Consider the following 22,806-nt stretch of genomic DNA (forward strand, 5'->3'; position numbering starts at 1 on the left):
GACAGCATACTGCTCAGCAGTAGGAGCTGGGGATCGATCAAAATACCAATACTAAGACATTAAAACAAATTCCTGAGCAATGTCTTTGATACTTTGATGCAACCAAAAGTAGGTGGAGCTTAAACCACTAATGAATGTGAGGTGCTGGAAGTGGTTTTGTTTACTGATTTATTTTTTTACTGACATTATTAACATGCTTAAAGAATGTAAAACAGACAGCCAGTCACCAGTGTAGGTTTTGAAACAAGCAAGCCTATTGGCCTATAGATGCTGATATGATAAACAACTGAAATTTGGAATTGAATGAAATTTGAGATTTTGGAGTATCGACAAAAAAAAAATCAGTCAGTCCAATAAAGCATCAAATTTTGATACCCAGCCCAATCTAGTACTATAAATTGTTCGTTGTCGATTAACCGAGCACCCTCAGCATTTAATAACAGTGAACGTAGTTCACTGTGGTATTATGTATAGTACTGGGGAAAAGTCAGAGACCACCCTTTCATTTCCACCATGTCATTTCCAGTCTAAACAACCATTGAGTAAAAGTTATTCATTTTCCAAAAAAAAAAGCAAAAAAAATCTGCAACAAAATAGAAATTTCTTTTTTTTTTAGTATCTAGCATGTGCAATGTTTTCCCTTATTATAGTCATCAACAGTGTTTGTTAGGCCCAATTATGCACCTTAAATTAGTTTTTGCCAGAGGAAAAGTACATATTTATGTTTTTTTAAACAGAAGAATAAAATAAAAAAGCATGTTAATTAGTTGGGGTGTGTTGAGTCAATACAACTTAGAAAATACAATGTCAATGGATTACTGCACAGTTATGTTCCCTGACTAAAGGTACTGAGATGTTCCCTTGAGGGAACCCCACTGACAACAGGGGTACTACCCCAGTGACAGCTCTGTACCTTTTTTTCCTGAGAGTGTCGTGTTCAGTTCTCTTCTCACAGGATGGACAGACACTTGTGGACTTTTGTAGATCTGAAGCAACAGTTCAGCTAAATTTTCTCCTCTCTCTCACAAATGAAAACTTTAAGTACTGTTTATTTGATAGTGGTACTTTTGGTAGCCTACCAGGTCTTGCACATAGTTAGGAGTCCCATTTTCAATTTTTCAATTTAATTACTTTTTAATCCCCAGATAAGTGTATTCTCATAAGTGTATTCTCTAGCTATTTTAGATTCTCATGAGAAAGAAATGTGCAAGGCAGCTAAGGTGTGTTTGGGTAGTTGCTTAATGTCTCTCTAAAAGCAAAAATAATGTGACACTTTTAGGAACAGCCGTTGTTGGGAGGTCACTGGTTTTATAATTAGAAGGATGAAATAGTTTTGGCATAGCTGCAGAAGAGTAAACAATGAAAACATTAAACACCAATTTGATATTATATTTAGAATTTTGGGAATTTGTAATTTTCTGTTAAATCTGCTTTTTTTCTGAGACTCAAAAATAAAACATTTGTACTTAAAGGATTTTTTGACTGGAAATGAAATAAGTGAAAGTCGGTCTCTTGCACAGTACAGTACATCATAAAATGGTAATGTAGATGGGCAAAATAAAAATAAATAGCGTTCTGTTATTTTCAACCATTTGCCCTTATGTCAAGGCAAACTGCTTTCACACAGACAGTAAACAGTTGTAGAACCAATTATATTTTATGAAGGCCTCTCTCTCCTTTGTGCTCTGGCCGTGATTAGATTCTGCTGTGAAGTCAGGCAGACAGTGCATCCGCTTTGAATTACAAGCAAAACATAAACAATGTTTTTCAAACATGGAGGAGTGTTCATTACCAGTAAAGCTGAGAAGTGCAGATGTGTCAGTTCGTGCTGATGCGAATGTAATCGCTGGAAAATTCATCTGAGCAAAAAGAAACAGCACAGGACTCATGCTGCACTTTCTCATTAGGAGCTAATGATGTTCCTCCATTTGGCTTTTTCCCTTTCTCAATCATGTCTGCGACAACTGTTTTCTCTTTAAACTATCAACTAACAAAACAAACAGTACTGAACACCTCAGCATATTCAAAGGAGAAAAAGTCCCCAAAAGTATGAAATTGGCTAACGGCTAATTCAAAACGGAAAGATGGGCTCTGTCATTTTTCGCTTATAACGGTAGCAATGTACAGGGACGAATACTCAAATACTATGATAATGTTTTATATAGGCCTAAAATAATGAACACAATATCCATCCATCCATCCATCCATTTTCTAAGCCGCTTCTCCGTCAGGGTCGCGGGGGGATGCTGGAGCCTATCCCAGCAGTCTTCGGGCGGAAAGCAGGATACACCCTGGACAGGTCGCCAGTCCATCGCAGGGCAGACAGACAGACACAGACAGTCACTCACACACTGAACACAATATTTTCTTGTTAAATAATTGGGAAAATTAAGAATTTTGGCACCCTCCCCCATATCTACTAACATTACATGGAAATTATTTTTTTCATTTCTTCATATTGAACCTGTTGTGTTGTAAGGAAAGTCATCCAGAGTGGTTTAATGTAAAATTAAACAAAATTTACCAAATCAGAATTGTTCACAGTGGTAGTTCTTAGTAGAGTTTAATGGCTCTAAAAGCTACCACACAGAAAGTTAGTACTCCATGCTGCCTGATGCCTGAGACATTGCTTTAAGATTTACATTTACATTTATGGCATTTGGCAGATGCTCTTATCCAGAGCGACTTACAGTTTGATCATTTATACACAGGTAGGCGAAGGTGGTGTTAGGAGTCTTGCCCAAGGACTCTTATTGGTATGGTATAGGGAGTTTACCCAGGTGGGGATTGAACCCCAGTCTACAGCGTAGAAGGCAGAAGTGTTACCTACTACACTAACCAACCACACAATAAAGTTTTGACTTCAATGTATTTTTAAAATCCAGAGATGTACATTCAGGCATTAAAAAGCAAAACTTCTTTTTGGAAACCTTTTCATAGGCAAGCAGGAGGATTGCTTAAAACAAAAACACCTTCTGTTTTCCCTCCAAGATCATCTTAATCGATATCCACCGCAGCTTTCCCACGCACTGCATTGCCACACAATATTGGAAAGCCAGACAACATATCAGGACACTGACTAACGTTACACATTAAAAGAAAACAGGTACAAAGGAAATCGAAAGCTCTGCTAATAACCCATTGTTTTAACAGGAAAAGGGAATAAAATACATATTAACACTAATTAAGCTGTTTAAAGTTAAATCTGTCCTCTCTAATTCTCTGTCGGTTCTCCTTCCCAACATGCCGATCTTCACCTTTAAAGCATCACCATCGACTTACTTATCAGTCCTTGCTGATATCCCATTACATCACCCTATCGCTGAGGCTAAGTTCTGTATAACTAATAAAGCACATGAGCAGGTAAATCTGTCTCACAACATTGTCTACTGCCTTCTGGCTAGTTCACCCAGAATACTAGTGGCAGTAGCCTGCTGTACTTGACTTTCAAAGAAACCCAACCTGTGCTGACGTAAGATTCCATCCACATACACATGCATAGTTCACACATGCACACACGAAGAGCCCTTAGTCTGCAGTGAGCCAAATATATCCAGTCTGACTTTGTGACTCAGCGCAGCATTGAGATGCATAAAGAGAGTGCAAGATGGAAAGAGAAAGCCAGAGAAAGTGCTGTGATTGCATAATCTGCTTTAAAGACACTTAGCAATCATCAAGCTCTGTGAAAAACAAGATACTCACAGAGGTCTGCCAATGGGTCCTAATTTGATTGTACACTATAGCCTGAATTTACATATTGTACATATGGACATTAGCAGAGTACAATGATGCTTGTAGGAAAACAATAGAACATAGTATTGCAATATTTTGAGTGAAAATGATTTTAGTTCTTTGGTTTTAGTACTTTAATTATAAAAGTAACGAAATAGGAAAGAATGTTGCTGTCCATGCCAGAGTTTGGGCTTTTCTGACATTGTATCTTTTTAATTTGTTTTTTTTTTTTCTTCACACTGCAACGACTAAATTGCACTAAATTATACATGTGGGCGTTTACTGGTCAGACATTTTCCAGAAATACAAGCGCTCTGTTAGTCTCACCATGAAAATATAAAAAGGAACACATAGACGCTTAATGTCTCTGTGTATCACAATTAAAGTAATAGTAATACATCTCACTTAATATGTTTCTTTACGACAGATTTTTAACCAACCAGGTCTGAAGCTTAAAATATGCTCTGCGATCCATGTGTCAAAATCCATCTTATACCTTCGCTATTATTTTGCTGCTTGTCTGTTGTTATTACCAGCAGCTTGTGCTGAAACAATGATATAGGCTTCTGTCAAAAGGTCTTCCCACCAGCAGCGAACTGAACCAGGGATCACTTGAGAGCAGATCAAAACCCACAATTTCTACCAGACTGCAGTGCAATTCTTCATTGAGGACCAGAGTAGAGGTCTAACCAAACTAAAGACTTGTTTGATAGGTCCACACCAAACAAGGTAGGTGTAAAAGCATCTGCTAAACATACAAATATTTTGAATGTTGTATGAATTTGTACACTTTTGTTTGAAAACACAAAACCAGAACTCTGGCAACAGTCCTGCCTTGTGCTGAACAGGTCTAACATGAGCAACATTTCAACAGGTTGGTGATCATGTCCTTAAATCTCTTTCTGCATTCAGTTCAGCTGTACTCCCTCAACATAATGTTGGCATACTGCTCTCTCACACACACACGCACACACACACCCACATATCCCACACCTTCATCTATCATTCCAGCACCGACAGCTATTATTGGCCTAGAGAATTGGGCATGATTGTCTTATGAAAAATGTGTCACTGTAAATCATTCATTCAAAGCCACCTACACTCGTAATTCATTTTGGTACCGACTAAGACACTGTAAATGAAGACTATGCGGCTGCTTTGTGTGGGCTGCACCTGCAAAACATAAACAGCCCATTAGGGACAATAAAGGCAGTCACAGGAAATAAAACAAGATGAAACTGTTCTTGATGCTTAACGATTAAAACAGGTGGGAGAAAATCATTAAGAAGGTTGAAACCAACCAAAGGAAGAAATAATAAAGTCTTAATTCTATTTCTACACCTGATATTAAAGGTGTACTAGGCAAGAATTTAAAAAAAGTTCAATCTCAGTTTACACAATCATATGTAGAACTAAATACACCTCATTAAATGTTTCTTTTTTGTTGATATAAATTGACCTATCAGAATTTGCTCTTTAGTTAAAGTGTGCACATAAATGGTATGCAATAAAACAAATAACAATGAAGGACTTTGCAATCATTTATTTAAAAAAAAGAAGAAAAAAAAAAGAAGTGAGATGTCATTTTTTTGTTGAAAAACTAAATTCACCCCAGCTTCAGTAACTGATACAGCTCCCATCTGCAGAAACAACCTTTCTGTAGGTTATATTTCCTATAACTGTCTACAAGTGCCTGATATCTACTGGGAGACATTTCTGTTCATTACTCCATGAACAATTCATTCAACGTTGTAATGTTTGAGGGGTTACTTGCTTGTACAGCCCATTTTAAATCCCCCCAGCCTTTTATTGGGATTGGATCTGGGCTTTGACTACACCATCCCACAACCATCCACATATTCCTTTTGGGCTATTCCTTGGTGGATTTGTTTGTGCGATTGGGATCTTTATTCTGTTGGAAGGCCCACTTCTTTATCTTGAACTTTTTTACACACGGTCTCACATTCTTCTCAAGCACTCTCTGGTATGAAAGAGAATTCATAGATGATACTATGATTGCAAGTTGGCCAGGCCCTGAGGCAGCAAAGCTGCCCCAAACTATAACATTTTCACCACCATGCTTTACAGTTGGTGTGAGGTTCTTCTGATCAAATGCTGTTTTGTTTTTGCCAAACATAGCCTCTGGTACTATGGCCTGACAACTGTCTATCCATAGTACATTGTTCTAGACATCCTGGTCCTTGCTTAGATATTCTTCAGCAAACTTCAGTCTTGCCCCGATGTTGCCTTTAGGCTGCACAGGCTTTCTATTGGTGAAACCCAACGTATGTCAAATCTTTTTCTAATGATAGATGCATGCACTCATCTACGGCAAGAGCTTCCTGCAGATACTGTGACGAAATTCTAGGACTCTTAGTGACTTATTTTAGCATGGTTTGGTTTGCTTTTAGGTTACATTTGTTGGGGCAGCCTGGCCTGGACAAGTTGACAGTGGTTTTAAATCTTTTCTATGTGTAGATGATCTTCCGGACAGTGCAATTTTGAATATCTTCTTAAACCACTTCCCAGATTCACAGGAAACTACAACTTCCTTTTTGAAGGACTCAAAGAGCTATTCTGATATGGGCAGGATGATACCACATACTCCAATAACAAAAAGCCAAACTAGGCCAGATTTCTGAGGTTTAAACAAGACAAGTTCCTCCAAGATATTCTCCAGTAATGTTCTAATCATTAGACCTGATCAGGCACACATGATTTCAATTTGATACATCTGAATTAGTGATATAATTAGGGGTGTATTTACTTTTTCCACATAGAAAATTGCATTTTTGTTCATTTCAATTATTTAAAGCATGCGATAATGTTAATTTTAGGTGTCACTTTTTACTTTATATCACCTTTATCTATCATCACTGTTTAAATGAAAATCTGATATCTGTCTCTCCAAATATGTTGAAAAAGTTTTTTTTTTTTTAACGGAGTGTACTTACTTCTTTACATTACTGTATCTAAATTACTAAATACCTTTTGTGTCAAAGAGCATTACTACAGTAGTGCTGACATACTACTACAGTGGTGCTGTTTTTTTGGCTGTTGTAGGGCTGTTTCTAACATGGTACAGTTACTAACCCAAACCCAGAACTATGTGTCCATTTCCCACTGAACAAAAGAACTCTGAATGCACAGCACACCATTGAAGTGTTCTGTAGTGGTAGTGTAGTGGTCATATGATTTCTAACGTGACAATAGTGTTAACAACTAGATGTGCATTTCATGAAGGAACTGCAAGAGTGCTTGAAAAGAGCTGCAAGTCTGTGTGTGTTTGTGTGAGTTTCTGTGTAGGTGAACAACACCTCCTTATGTATGTGTCTGTTTTTGTGTGTGTGTGTGGTGTGTGTGAGAGGGAGAGATGTATGTGAGGGGGGGTGGAGTCATTCAAATTAACTGTCACTCTGTTATTATGCAGCCCTTAGTGGAGAAGCCTTGTTTGACCCCGATTTGCACCCTCCGAACAAACAGTCATAACTTAGGAAATGTTTACTTAACCGGCTTGATGGTGTGCGATAAGACCCCGTGAGGATTATTTTGGTGTAATGTTGTGTGTATTGAGAAGTGTATTGAGAATGTTCTAATCATTAGACCTGATCAGGCACACATGATTTCAATTTGAATTGTATTGATTTGCGAATTGTATTTGTATTGAGAAGAAAATGTCTGAGTTATGACAAGTTAAACACAGAAAACCTTGAAATAAGATTCTGATTTTGAGAAATTTACATGGGAGTGAATGGGGCAGTTTTCTGTGCCTAGTGCCAAAGAAATGCTCATAACTCTAAAGCTAATTGATAAAATTATGAGATAATTTGAGAATTTGAGTTTCAGAAAGGACAAGATTCTCTAACATTTAAAACTGAACTGGAGTTTCTAGGTGAAAGTTTAAGGATTTTACAGCAGATTCCCTGTGTGACAGCTGTGACTGTGAGACTGAGTGGCCTGCTGTGACATCATCGATGTCAGTAAGAATGTGAAGTTCTGAACATTCCGCCATTCATTCCTATGGGAGGTTTTTAATTTTTAAACTTAATTTTATTGAAAACTACCAATCCAATCGACTCCAAAAATACATAACACAAGTTTCAGCGCGGAGACCTTTGAAACGCAGTTTGAACAGAGTCCGTACGTTAAGCGGTTTGGGCTGTATTAATCGCAGAGAAGTGTGAAAGATGAAGATGAAGAGTTATGAGAGATAACGATAGAGTGCTTTTTCAAGCACTCTAATAAGCACAAATAAAAGCAGCGGAGCAGTTTTAAGCTCTGACTTACCTTTTACTCTGTGTTTGATTTATGTAGAGTCACAGACAGTGATTCAAGCTAGCTAGTGTTTTTTTTCAAAGAAATTGTTGCATGACGATTGTGTAATAATTTGCACTTAGTCAATCAATAATCTGCACCATTTCTAGCTCAATCCATCTGTTCCAGCACAGCATGTTTAAGACCAAGAAAGGTATGCAATCCTGTCACAATCATGAAATTAAATGCCAAATAAATAATTGCAATTTCATTGTTCATTGTTTGCAACTATTACAGTACAGTACTAAAGCAGGCAGACTGGCTGACTATCCTGCTTTCTAGCTGTTGATACTTAGTAGCTCCTAACTGATGACAGACAAAGCCTCAGCTCAAATAAACAAACGGTACTCAGCAATTCTCTTTGTTTGAACTTTTAGTAAGAACCACAATGTGTTGCATTAAAAGTACTTTCTGCTTTCTTGCTCCAAATCAGTGGATGAAAATACACCCTTCATTATAACTGTAAAAGCTAACAACTGTGAAAATAATGGCAGCCTGCGTAAATAATTGTGATCAGGTGATTATGTAATAATTAAGGGCAACTAAATTCAGCATGGGTACTCATGTATGGTACAGTTCACTTGGTAGGCATGATCAGGCCATTTAAACTGTACCATACTTGTATGTGAAAAACATTTATGAACGCAGTGCTAGGTTAAGCACTGAGTTTTGATTCAGTTTAATGCAGTATTATATGCCAATGAAGCACATCTGAACAAATTAAAATATTCACAAATATGGTGGACACAATCATTGCCATGTCATAACAGTTTTAAGTCGATGCTTCAAATACAGCACCAAAATGCTGGTGTCTGCTTGTCATCCAGTCTTCACAGATTTAATGAAGCTTTTCATTGGCAAGCAACACACATTTCACTGAGACTAATTAAATCCAGACCGGTTTATACAACTGAGAACTATTGACTTTACTGCATAATAAAAGATCAATGCTATGTTTTAATGAGCAACAATGTCATATACTCAAAAGAGAGAACCGAAAGAGCAAGTTTGATAAACACGAATGTCAATGTAAATGATTACAGAATGTGAAATGATAAAGTGATGTACTGGAGGAATGAATTTCATCATGATAGATCAAACTGGTGCTGAAGTGGGGAAGACTGTGAGTTGGCAGTTGGAGGAAATGTCCTGGCAACTTCTCCATCTTGCAAGTCACAAAAAGAGCAAGGCACAATAACCATATTGCAAATAGGCACAATGACTGATACATGAGCAAGTCACATTTGGAGAACACAATTTTCACAGCTCTGTATTGGTTCTAAAATTAACAAAATTAAGACTTTCCCAAAGGTCTTTATGGTCTTTGGCAATGTGGCCACATGTGCAAGGAAATTTCAAGCCTGCAGGCGTGTGAGCGTCTGTCTATATGCAGTCATGTGTGATTGATTCTATGCCAACCACATTTTATAAACCACAAAACAATGGCACAGTGCTTCAAATGGTCCAACTGTACTGAAGCCCTGAAAGAAAACCAGAAAACTCTGAGGCATGTGACTTTCAGAGTTCATAGGAAAAATGGATAACAGCCGTTTGCCTCATTTCAGAGACATTTCAGTCCCTCTAACTCTTAGAAAAGACAGTGATAAGTTTTCCTTTCACACACGATCAATGGCTTCTAACAAATAAAACTACCCAGATTCCTTGGAATAATTTACTGCATATTCAGACAGAATTACTGGGATCGGAATGGCAAAGTAGTGCATTATTTCAGTGATACAATGACTGTATTTCTGCAGCTGTCAGATAACAGATGACAAATAGTGAAAACAACGACTCTACATTTCTTACTGAGATCAGTATGCTCAGCTTTGCTGCCCTTTCTTTGTCTTCATAGAAAACACAGACATTTTCAACATTTTGCCTCAGAACTCTCAGACTGGCTGTTGTTGGCTGATGATTCTCGGTAGTGTCCTGTTTGGTTGCTGCAGTTCAACAGGCCGGCCTGCTGAGCATGCTGCTCTGAGACTGTGGATGAGCTGTGTCACAGATTTGGAGCCGCAGGCAGCTTATGGGTCGGACACAGCAAATAACAAAAGGCCAAAAGGGAGAGACAAGCAGAGGTTACTCTTGCCCCTCCAGCGTGGATACAAAGACCCAGTGGGTCATGTGATCTGGTCTAGAGCTGCAGCTACTGTCTCATTCTCCTATACCACAGGGCAGTACTGAGTTTGACACAATGGATTAAGATTATCAAACTCTCTAAGGTTCTTCATGGTCATTATAACAAGCATTGCTTCAAAAGAGCATGACTCAGTCATGATTCCTATTTGACTGGTCCTAAAGGGCAGAGAATATAAGCTCAAATGCTTGCACAGCTTACTAAGAACAAATGTTCCCAAACATGTCTTCGTACTGCAGCAAAACCAGAACTTTTTAGAGTGGAAATCTCACTGGAGACTGAAAAATGCCATCACTTTTGGACTAAGAACCAAAGCTAGCTCTCAGTCACTTGGTCAACCATTTGATCAAGATGGGGAAGGTCATGGAATTAAACATCGAGTGGCATATTAGTGTCATGACATGGATCAAATTCTCTTGATGCCTGTCACTACTGGGGCATGATGTGAAGAAAAAGCATGAAAGTCAGAAAGGAAGATGGTTAAAAAAGATGGTTCTTCAAGGGTTCTTTAGTAAAAGAACATTTTTGAAAGGAGTTCTATGCAGTACCAACAACAAGCACCAAAGCTTGTAACAAAAAAGAACCCTTATATATAAGCTAACACGAAGATGCTTTGGTGGAAGCTTTGCTCATAGTGTCTTACACATCACTTCTACTCTGTGCAATAGAAGCAAAGTTCACCTGTAGTACAGTGGTCCTCAACTCAAGTCCCACTGACCCACTGCACTACAAGGTTTCGACTAGGGACGCAATAAAATGCAGTTTGAAAATGGTTGACAGTGACAATGGAGAAAAAAACGGTCAAAATCACTTAACAAATGATTTGAATGATAAGGAGAAATGAGTTAAAGATTGAATGAGATCAATTAGAAATAGCGATTAAAACAGCTGTTTTTCCCTCTTGCTCTCTTGAGCTTAACAGCACGGACAACAACAAATTAACAATGATATAAACACAACATGGTCTTCAGCAACTTAGACCTACATTTTATTCGGTCTTCAGCTTACATACTTTTTTGATTTAATGAAAATCTTTAATGTAAATCACATATTAAATAACACAACAATGTGTAACAAAATGTCTTTAGAAAATAATCTCACCTCTTGTTTTCAAAGTTTTTATTGCATACATGCGCTCATGGAGTTCTTCACTTTAAATGATGCACACAAAGGTGACTTGCATGCTGATAGTAGAGCATGCTACCAGAGAGACTGTCACACATCAGCGTCCTGAAATCACATGTACTTTACATATTACAAAAAATGTGGAATTGCCATCATTACAACGGAGTACTGAGGAATTCAGCTGTAGATGCCTGTGGGAAATTAAGTATTTTCATTTCAAAGTGTTACTACTGTTCTGAGCCATCGAGACATTTTAAAGGATCAGGAAATGCTGAGAATTTACCTCAGACAGTCTGCCGCACTTTGAGCAGTGGAGACTAATGGCTTTTTAATGCCCTGTGATAATCTATTGCTTAAACAGTAAAAAAGAAACAAAACATTACATGTTCATATTAATGTTATTTAACTATTATTTAGTAAAGGTTTACTATTAAGTTAACCCTCTTTCGATCTTTTTCAGTTCTTTTTCCAAATACAGCAATTTTTGCCCTTGATGTATTGTCAGTACGATTATGTTCATGTTTTGATATTTGGCTGAATATGTCCTAAACTTCGCTTTTGGTCAAGAATTTTCATTTCAGGGCATCAGTAGGTTTAGCTATTCCTTAGCCAACACACCAAACCCAGTTCATTAGTAGCTTGATAGTTAGCAGAGAAAGCTTTAGTGCAAACTGTGCAGGACTGTTACAAGACACTGATTTGAATCACTTTTTGCTTTGGGCTATGAATGATAATCTCATATAGAACCAGTAGTATCAGTTTGGCAAGTGACCTTTAGCCCATTATGTGAAATGTGTAGGCAGCAACAGATTTGCAGACAATTATCTATTAGCAAATATATATAAAACATCTACAGCAGATACTGTGTGTAAGTTGTGTGAACCAAGTTTCACCCTCAGCATTACATGTGGATTTCATCTGATACCATCTTCTTAGAAGCAAAGAGGAAAGAATGCATTTTACATTTTGTGTTTAGCTAATGCACTTCCAATTAAGTAAAAGGGATAGGACGAAACACATAATTCACATTTTAAATGCGCTATAGTACTATAATTAAGGAAAGTGTTTCTCTGTTGATAGTAGTGTTTCTGAAAAGCAGTCCATTGGCTGAAAGGCTGCCGGGGAGGGACAACCTCTTTCACAGTTGCCATAGGAATCCTGAACCTTCCACAGTTGCCCTAGAGACAGCAGGGTCCCATACAAAAGCCTGAGGTACAGGATTGGTTATTTGTGTGTTTGTCAAAGTCACTTAAACAAGCCTTGCAAAGTGAATGACAGCCTATGAGTGAAAATATGTACACCTTGTCTGCTCATATGCATAACAGCCAGACAACCTGACAAACCACTGAAGTTCACCATGAACCTCTTCTCTAGCTGCTGTTTTAGTGGCAGCAATAGAGATGTGCTTGGTCTGGTTCAGATTAAGCAGCAGGGATCATTGCTTGTGAAAAAGGCTTCCAAACCTGTCTATGAGCTTTGAAATAACCATGCCTACGCAGCTCAATACCACATTTAGGCAGGTTCAGCCCTTTTTAAATGAATACAACCATACAAACCATAATATTAGGACTGCTACTATTAACAATAAATATTAGGACTGCTACTATTAATTACATTAGTAATCAAACAATAAATGACTTTGATAGTTAATTTAGTAATCAGACTTTTTAAAGAAGGTCAAATAATGAAAATGGAGATTATATTTTTAAGATATTTTAACAAGACTGCAAAATGTGATAGAATTGTTCATATTTGTGAGTGCATAAGTATACTATGTCATGCTTTGCTACTACAATTCACAAGTAACTTAACGTGAACACTGATGTGACTGAGAAGGTGGCTGCAGTGTGGCTTTTCTATTATTACTGATGTTAGTTAGGTCCAGAAACAATGAACATATATATCTCTGACTGTCCACTGAGGGGAAAATACATTGAGTAGAACAGGAAAAGTCCTCATCAATACTGGGTTGCTGTTCATCTGAAGAGGCAGCTTCAATTACTCAGTTGACCTCTGATGTGCTGCTGAATTTTTAGCCTCCTAACACCAGTGTTATAAAACGGAGCGTAATCTTACAACCTAATGTTACTTTGGGCCTTTTGACCTTTTTATTCTTCACTTGTGGTCATTAACAATAATAAACTATGCCTGGAGATCCAAAACTGGGAACCCTCAAAAAATCGAATAAACATTTGAAAGCAATCAAAGCAACATACTGGGTGTGTCCAGAAAGTTGGATTTCTTACAATATGAGAGAGCAGTACGAGAATTTAAAATATGCATTATCATTAATGTGTCCCAAAATACTTTCACAGGTATTTTAAAACTCCTGAAACAAGTGTCATCAAGTGATGCTGCCACACCTACCTGTTTAGCCACATAAATCATGTGTATTGAGTGGCCTGCACACTTTCTCTCTCTCTCTCTCTCTCTCTCTCTCTCTCTCTCTAAGCATCTGCAGTTCAGCACTGGGGTCATTAAAATAGAACTGATTAGAGCACAGCAGGGGGTATGGCTGATTATGTATTTATCAGCAGCCAACAGACGCAATTAAAATTCCCTTTTGTAGGACTTCTCGGTACCCCAAGAACCCCTCCTCTCCTTTCTTCCCCTCCCTCTTCCCTCTCCCTCTCCTTGCCTTCACCCTGCAACTGATCCTCTGCTTCCCATTTTTTCCCTAAGATCCTAAAATCCCACTTTTCCTCTCAGCAAGTGGCACAATTACTTTTTATCATCTTTATGTACAGAACTCTTTGTGGACTACTAATGCAGGCCTGAAAGAGACATGCAGGCGTTTCTCTCTTTCTCTCTCTCTCTCTCGCTCGCGCTCTCTCTCACTCTCTTTCTCTGTCTATGTGTCTCTCACTCTTTCTCTGTGCCCTAATCCAGATGCTGTAGCTCAGCAGGATCTCTGATCCAAATATCGGCTTCCCCTTTCTGCTGCTGTACAGCCCGCAGCTCCTTGTACAGCTTCTGTAGATGCTACAGCATACAAGACATTAACATTGGTTAAAACAACTCTGGCTAATAGATGAAATGACCTGTAAACTTGTAGCCAACATAAGATGTTTTTTTTTTTTTTTCCACTTTTGCATTATCAGATGAAAAGAATAACAACCATTCACTGGGACAACACTACAAGAATTTAGACAGACAAATGTTTAGCAAAGAAAACTTGTTCATAGCTCATTGCACATCCTTAGCTTACTGAAAACACTTCTTCCCTGATGATGCTGTACCCTGCCTGCACTGCACTTATCCTGTCCTGTTATTAGCATGTTAAAAATCCACTGTCATGTGCTCTAAAAGGGCCCATATCACTGGAAAATAATTTAAATATAAAATAATGAAAAATAAAAAGTTAGTTAAGTCAATTTGTCGTATATCAATATTGAAGACACAGTTACAAAAACAGTCTGTTTACAGGATGAAACACTCTCCCTCGCCAATCTTGTCAAAAAACTCATGTGAGTCAAACTCAAACATCACTATGGCTGTCACTAGAATGTGGAAGTGTGAGATTGTATATTATATTGAAAAATGTGTCTAACATTTCTTATAATTGTATCGAGGAGAGTTATATAGCTATATATAGCTATACAAACATATATAAAGTATTATCTCTCTCTCTCTCTCTCTATATATATATATATATAAATAAATATATATATATATATATATATATATATATATATATATATATATATAAAATTATCGTTATGGTTTCATTGCCCAGTCCTAGATGGTAGAAGGTATTTTGAGATGCTTCATTCAATGTTTCAATGTTTTTTTATAAGCAAGAAATTATTACATGACAAACATCTATAAAGTATTATCTATTCAAATAAATTTCAATGTATCAAGGAAAGGGAAAGTCAAAGAAAAACAAGAGGAAATGCAAAATGTCAAGTTTACACTTACATTTACAGCATTTAGCAGATCCTCTTATCCAGAGCGCTTTGTATCTATCTAGAGAAAGTATCTTTGCTAGTTACCAAGAGGTTAGAGAGAAAGCTAGTCCTGAGCTCAGATACTGCTAGAAACAAAAAGTCATTGTTGATACCCAGAGAAAAAGGAACAGAGTTGAACACATAGTAGTGCAATACAATACAATACAATACATAATTGCAGTACTATACATTACAATAAATACTTCACTGAGAATTCACAAGCAGATCCCATCTGTGTTTGGCTGTCTTTAAGGAAAGCTGGAGCCAAGCTGAGCTCAGTTTACTGTTGTGCTCATTTTATTCTATCCTTATCAAATACCTGCAAACACATAAAGACTAAACAATTACTTTTCAGAAAATAACAACTAAACTAAAACTATTAATGCATCTTTAAGACTAACTGAAACTGAAAGAATAAAAAACTAAACAAACCTCTAAACTACTAAATGCTAAAGAAATGTTATTACATTTAGTTGCTGAGGCTTCTGTGTAATTATTCTGTTAAATATATTTTCTGCTTTTTCCTGACACTGAAGAATAAACTGTATGTGCACACAAAATTGATGTCTTTTGAAAAATGAGGTCTTCTGTGTGTTACTTTTATTTACTTAATTCTCAGTCATTTTAATTACATCAACAGCTTTGTAAATCCTTCTGCACACACTGTCAAGCTATTTCAACTGAAAGCCACACATAGTACCTTTAGACATGCTTTGCAAGATCTGTTTTTTCCATGCACAATTTCCGTTTCTCACGTATGTACAACTTGATATTCCTTTCTTGTCCCCAATTAGAAAGATGCAGAAAGGTGGCTCTTCTGTTGGGATTTGATTGCAGATTGCTTCCTGTGGTGCCAGTGCACAGGGTTTGACACATCTCTACCTACAGAGCCTTCCTGATTTGTTGGAATACATGTGATGCAGGGATTCTTCATAACAGGTCTCTTTAGTCTATCAGAGCATTATTAGCCTATTTCTGTGAAGCCTTTAATGTTGTATTTCATTTTACTTCCATCAGTTAGTTAGCAACATTACTCTGTTAGAAAAAGCAAACCATTTTTAACACATATAACAGCCAATGAACAAATCAGATCACATCAAAAAGCTAACAGACCCTAACAGTAACCGTGTCATTTCACAAGAGCTGGAAAAGAGTCAAAATGTAAAAAGTGCTACTTCTGGAGCTGACTCAATCTTTTTTCTCATCAGTCAGCTAGAGATGGGAAGGTCTGTCATGATATCAGCTACCAAAATTACCACTGTTTTACCACTGTCAATAAAAATAATATATTGAAATATTTTTTTTATTGAGCATCTTTTATTCAGTATTTCTTCAATGTATTTCTTTATTGTGTAACATAAAAATATCAACAACACTCTTCATTATAAAATAGCATTATATTATAACATTATAGTTCATTCTAGAATTTCATTGTAACATTATTTTCATTATATTTACTGTATGCATTGTCATTATTACTGAATATCATATCATACATGAACATATCACCCTTAACAAGAACATAGGGTGAATATCTAGTTTTAATTACCGACACCTAGTGAGAGCATAGAGATTACTCATATTGCTGCATCAGCACTGTGCTTTGTTACTTTGACTTGACTGCTTCAGCGTGAGACAAATTCATCACAGCAGTAGCTGGAAATGAATGGGGTTTTCTTACCAGAGCCATCAGTGGAACTTGCTATTAAAAAGCTGTATTTGATTAGGAGGAGCACAGTCTTGGAGTCACAGGAACAGTGCACAGGTAGCTTGACTTAAGGTTGGAACTACGGAGGGTTTGAAAAAGTGGCACTACTAACACTTTAACTTTGATACTAGTTTTATACCATAGTGCATCATTAAAAATGCTCACTGTTCCACAGCTACCTACTGTGGATCTCATTTCCTGGCATGCTATATATGAATAACAAATGGTACAAATATCCTAAAACTACAAAAGAAGGCTTTTAATAAAACAAAAAGGTTTTGTAAACTTTGAAAGTATATTACCCCACAACTGATTGCATCCAGAAGGGTATTCATTTAACTTAAATCAAAAGAAAGTCACAGTCACTTTACAGCTCTGCATTGCTAAACGTTATCCAGTGCAGTATATAACAACAGCTGTCAACAGCTAATCCATCATCTACTGCTCAGGTTGCTGTTTTTTGACAAGGCCATTTGCTCATGAAGGGAAAACACCATATGACAAAAGTCAGTGACACGATACACTGGGTCGATGTGCTTTCGTCCTCAGGCCCACATCTGTCAGCGCCTCTGTAGTACTTTCCCTCCATCGCACTGCCTGCCCACTCTGCTAGCAACACACTGGTACTAATGAGGTACTCATCATCTGTAATTAATTTGCTGTTTAGACAGAGCCAAAAGATTGGGGGCCGGGGTGGTGGGGGGTGTCAACGGAAAAAAAGGACCAACTAACTAAGCAATTACCCTCCCCAGGCTCTTACATGGCCATCCACTAAGCCACCAGATGGTCTCTCATGGAAGCCACTGGAACTTCACAAAAGAAAGGGTCAAGAACAGAAAATAGAGGCACTTCAAAGAAGTCAGATGAAAAGGTGTTAGGGGCTCATTCAGGAGTGAAAAAGATGAAGTAAAACATTTCCTCTGGCCCCACTAATTTTGAAACAGCACACTTGATTTAACCTTCAGTCAAGGCACTTTCATTATACTAGACTATTCAAATGTAATTACAAAAATGAAAACAATTAATTATATTTTCACTGGGTTTGCACTCTGCATTGACAGGAATGAGTCTGCACTTTTTCAGTGATAAAAATCTGATAAAAATGTAAAATGTTTTTTTTTTCTTTTTTCAAATAATACTCCATAAAACAACTTTTTTAATCAAATCCAAATGACAATATAATATCTTCTCTTTTACTAATAAACACAAGTGTGCTATCGATTGAATCTGCACTATTGACAGAATTTCTACACTTCTTTCAGACCTAATCAAATTACACCATGTTTTAATTACTGCCAGCAAAAACTACACCTGCTTAGGCTTGATGCTTGTTTCTTGAGGTTTCTTGTTTCATCTTCCTAGAAGATGTCTTTTGACTAGCTTGGAGAATTATTTTTTTAAGTGCTGTAAGGCTAAATAAATACAAATATTAATTTAGATATTCTATACTTATTGGGATTATAAATGAAGTCATGCATTATTGTCAGTAGACATTTACCTGTTTAGAATTCCATCAAACCATCCCTGTCCTTTCTTGTGTTTCATTAACCCCTTCCTGTTCCGATCTAACGGTGCAGCTCTTCTGCATTTAAAACAGTGAGAAGGAGAAACTCTAATGGACAATAATAACCCCCCCCCTGCAAACAACCTCCAAATCTAAGTGATCTCAAGGTTGAGTCAATGGAGGAAAACTAAGTGTAAATGACTACACAAGACTATGGTGTCACAACAAATCTTTCTGCACAGTCATGATACAAGATTGTTACATGTTAGATTACACAGGCTACCATTTCATTTCAATATCTGATCCTCCTGAATCTAATGGAGTATCAATGCAGTGCAAAACTGACTGAAACCACATGCTCAAATATCAATTAATGATGCTAAAAGGATTGTCTGCAATGCTGCCATTGAATAACAACTTTTAGTTTCCTAAACAACCTTTCAACAAATGGCCATTTTATAAATGAGACATGAAAGCGCAAAGAACCATCTTAAAGTTTAAGGAACCCCCACATAATGTAACTGGTATTATACCAGTTAAATGTTTTCCTAGAACTTTGCATCAAACCCAAAAAACACTTAAGAGTCAGGAACCTTCAAGGCTAGCAAGCAGTGAGCTAATCCCCGACACCTCTCCCAAACATCTCAGCAGACACTGAGGGAATTTTGCGTCTACCACATTGATGCTGCCGTTCTGCCGAGTCCCTCATCTGTGGGAGAATGTCTCCCCAGCAACCATTGCATGGGCTTAATGATTGGACAAGCACGTGTTGCCATAGCTACTGGAAGCTCCCATCATGTTCCCTCTGCCTTTTTCACCACAGTGCCAGACAAGTCAAAAAAAAAAAAAAGCATTCTCCATATTGCACCCAGGGATGTTCCTGTCTCCTCACTGTATAAGCTTACTGAACATGAACACGCAAAAATGCCTTTCATACAGGGTCTGCAGAATGGACCAAAAGCTTGCTATTGTTTTATTTTTTTTTCCTTTTTCCCTACCACAAGTCTAGGCGTGCTCAGCAACAATAGAAAATGTATACATAAGTACAGTTTGTAAAGTAAAACCCAGAAAACGTGGTTCGAGTGCAAGTGAAATGGCCCTCATCACACCAGTGATTCTTCTGATGTCAGCATTCATTAGTTACTCAATTTCATGCATTTCAGCATAAGTGGAACAATATTTAAACAAAGCACAACAGACACAGTGAGCAGGACATATTTTGGGCATTTTTCTTTTGATTGGCACCTAAAGCTGGCTGGCCAGTAAAGCGTAAGTATCACGCCTGGCAGCTGCACATGCTCAGCGGAATGGGTCATTTTACACACACAATTAACTTTAAGCTTTCTCAGAGGCCTCCTTGCTGACAGGCATCTTAACAAGCTGCCACTCCTCAAGTTGTCTCACCTCTGCTGAAGAACTTTATCTACTAAATTAGCTGCATTCTTTCATTCACTCTTACAAAGGAAAGTAACTGCCAGTAGGCTACACTGCTGATGAAAACCGATAAGCAGAACTCTGTGTACTCTGGGTCTTGTTGTTTAAAGGCAGGTTTACAGTCAACAATTTACAATTTGTCACAAATATTTGTGAAAAAATTATTTGAGAAAGAATTGTGAGAAAATTGGTCACATTTGGCAGTACTAGCTTATCATGGCATGCTTGATATTATGTGTTTGTGACCAAAGAAGTTCTGGCTGTGTCAGGAGCTCTGACCTGAAACCAGTAGTTGCTGCTGGTGTACGTCTAAAAAGCAACCAAAAAAGCAACAACACATGGAAGAAGCGATGGCAAGATGAAAAAAGTAAAATTTTATAGTCACAATTTTTCAAAGGCATAACATTCCTACTACTGTGCCAAGGGCTTGTTTTTGTTTGTGTGACCTCTGCCTCTTCCAAAAAAGAGAGTCATTATTTCAGCAGTAGAACACAAAAAGAGATGGGCTATTTAAGAAACCCCAAACACTGCATCAAGTGTGCTTTAATATTTACAATTCCTTCCACCAAAAAGGAGCGGTTCCCTTTTTCATTGCCAACAGAACCATAAAACTGCCACAAAATCCAGTTGAGCTCAGCTTTTCTGATACACATAGCATTTTGTTTCAGCCAGTCTGTAAAGCATTTCACAGCACTAGCCCATCTTGTTTATTCAACTGTATTCTGTTTCTGGGTAAATCCAGTTTTCTTAGTTGTTCCACCATCACAGCTGCTGCCTGAAAAGCTCACTTAGAGGTAATTACACTTTTGGAATTTGTAGTCCTGTTCTCCATTTAACTATGGATGGACTGAAATTTCAGCCACTAAAATTTTTCTGTCAAAAATAATAAAGATTAAACAGGCCTACAATAAAGTGTCAAAATCTATGACTTCAGAAGTTTTGTTTATAGCAAGGAAAATGAGAAATAGTGATCAAAAGTGCCATTTGTTCCATTCACTCTTTTGCACTGGACAATGCACATGCATTCAGCATCAGCAGATAAAGAGTGAAAATGTTGGTTGCGTGGAACTATTTCATGGTTTGTACAAAGGACATTAGAAAAGGCATTTATAATGTCTCACTCAATGTGTAGAATACAGAAAAACAACAAAAGCACAAAAGCACAAATGTAAGTCCCTGCTAGCATGCTAACCCCATCTGTAGCTTTAAAAATGCCAAAGTGCAAAGTATAAATAAAAATACTTTAATTCATTGTCTTAGATGACTAAATGTTCTCTGTTGTTGAGGGCAATGGATTTCATGGATACTATGGCCTACATACTGTAATCATTTTAGTAAGATTATTTTATTTGTTTTAATTTATTGTCTCCTTTTTCTGGTTTTATTTTTTTGGCTCAGAATTTCTCAAACTTTTTGTTGTTTCACTTTCAGCAAAGAATTTTTGTCTCTAGTCATCACACTCTTCAGAATCTGACCAGCAAGGCTATAGGTCAAATATTATTCTAGAAACATTATATAATGTAGCAATTTTCAGTTTTTGTATTTTGTATGTGCCACAATGTGTCCGTATTGTAAAATGTATTAATAGTTAGATGAAGCATAGACTGAGACTACTTAGCAATGGTGGACGAAGTACACAATCATGTACTTGAGTTAAAGTAGAGATACCCAAGGTAAAATATTACTCCAGTAAAAGTAGAAGTTCCTCCCTTTAGACCTCCACTTGAGTAAAAGTACAAAAGGATTCGCCTTCAAATGTACTTAAGTATCGAAAGTAAAAGTAAAAATGGCTCTAATGTGCTATTACCATTTTTGTAACAAGACTCTTGCTTGATGAACTTATTTTAGGTGAATATACTTGAGTGTCACTCTTGGTAAACCAATATTGATAAACAAGCAAACCAATAAACCAATGCAAACAAGCAAAGATTTCATTGCAACTTAGTTACAACTTTACATTTAATAAAAACTTCAAACACAGGTTCACAATTGTGTTTACCTTTACTATATTGCATCTGTAGGTCTCATAAACTAGCAAAAAGAAATTTACTATACAATGCAGTAGTGTTTGTATAAATTCAGAAAAAACAAAACCATGCCAAAACTGCATATGTGTAGATATTTCTATACTGTGGTCTATTTGATATTTACACAAAGTTAGGTTAGTTCCATCATTTCTGTTGAATAGGTACTAGCATTAAACTGTATGCTTGCACTGGGTCGGTATGTCCAACAAAAAACAAAAAACAAGCTCAAAACGAAGTGCGCTCTGTGCCCTGATTGGTGTGCTTCCTTCATGCTTCTTTTGTTTTGACATGTTAGGTGTTTATACACACATAAACCAAAAGGAACAACAGATTTCGCAAAACAATGTAGTGGAATAAAAAGACTGACTTTAAAATGTAGTGGAGTGAAAATAAAAAGTCACCCAAAATGGAAATACTTCAGTAAAGTACAGAGACCCGAAAAAACTACTTAAGTACATTAACGAATTACATTTACTTAGTTACTGCCACCACTGGTGCTTAGTGAAATGATAGTTATTGTGAAAGAAATGCTATCACAAATGACAGCACATACAGAATGCTTCTCAACCTATAAGAGAGTGCCCAACTGTTGTATAATGCATAATCTGATTTGCAGCAATATGTCTCCAAATGAATATCAATTTGTATATGTTTGAATATTGAATAATGAATTGTTTTTTTGCCCTCATAGTTCACTGACAAAGTCTGTACTGGAAATATGCTCTGCATATCTTAATGTAAATCATCTCAACAGCCAGATCAGAATTCACACGACTTTTATGTCAATCCACATTCATCATAATTTTGTGCTGTTAATAAACGTTTGGGGTGATATTTCTGTACAAAAATTAGAAAAGACTTATCCAGAACAC

At 37.1% G+C, this 22,806-nt stretch overlaps 1 protein-coding gene across 10 annotated transcripts in view; it reads right to left on the reverse strand.

The window, feature by feature from the left end:
• The window catches only part of ablim3 (actin binding LIM protein family, member 3), a 108,467-nt gene that overhangs the window by 68,251 nt on the left and 17,410 nt on the right, over positions 1 to 22,806 (reverse strand). The gene's annotated exons all lie outside the window — the stretch shown is intronic.

This window comes from Pygocentrus nattereri, chromosome 8, assembly GCF_015220715.1.
Source record: "Pygocentrus nattereri isolate fPygNat1 chromosome 8, fPygNat1.pri, whole genome shotgun sequence".
Lineage (NCBI taxonomy): Eukaryota > Metazoa > Chordata > Actinopteri > Characiformes > Serrasalmidae > Pygocentrus > Pygocentrus nattereri.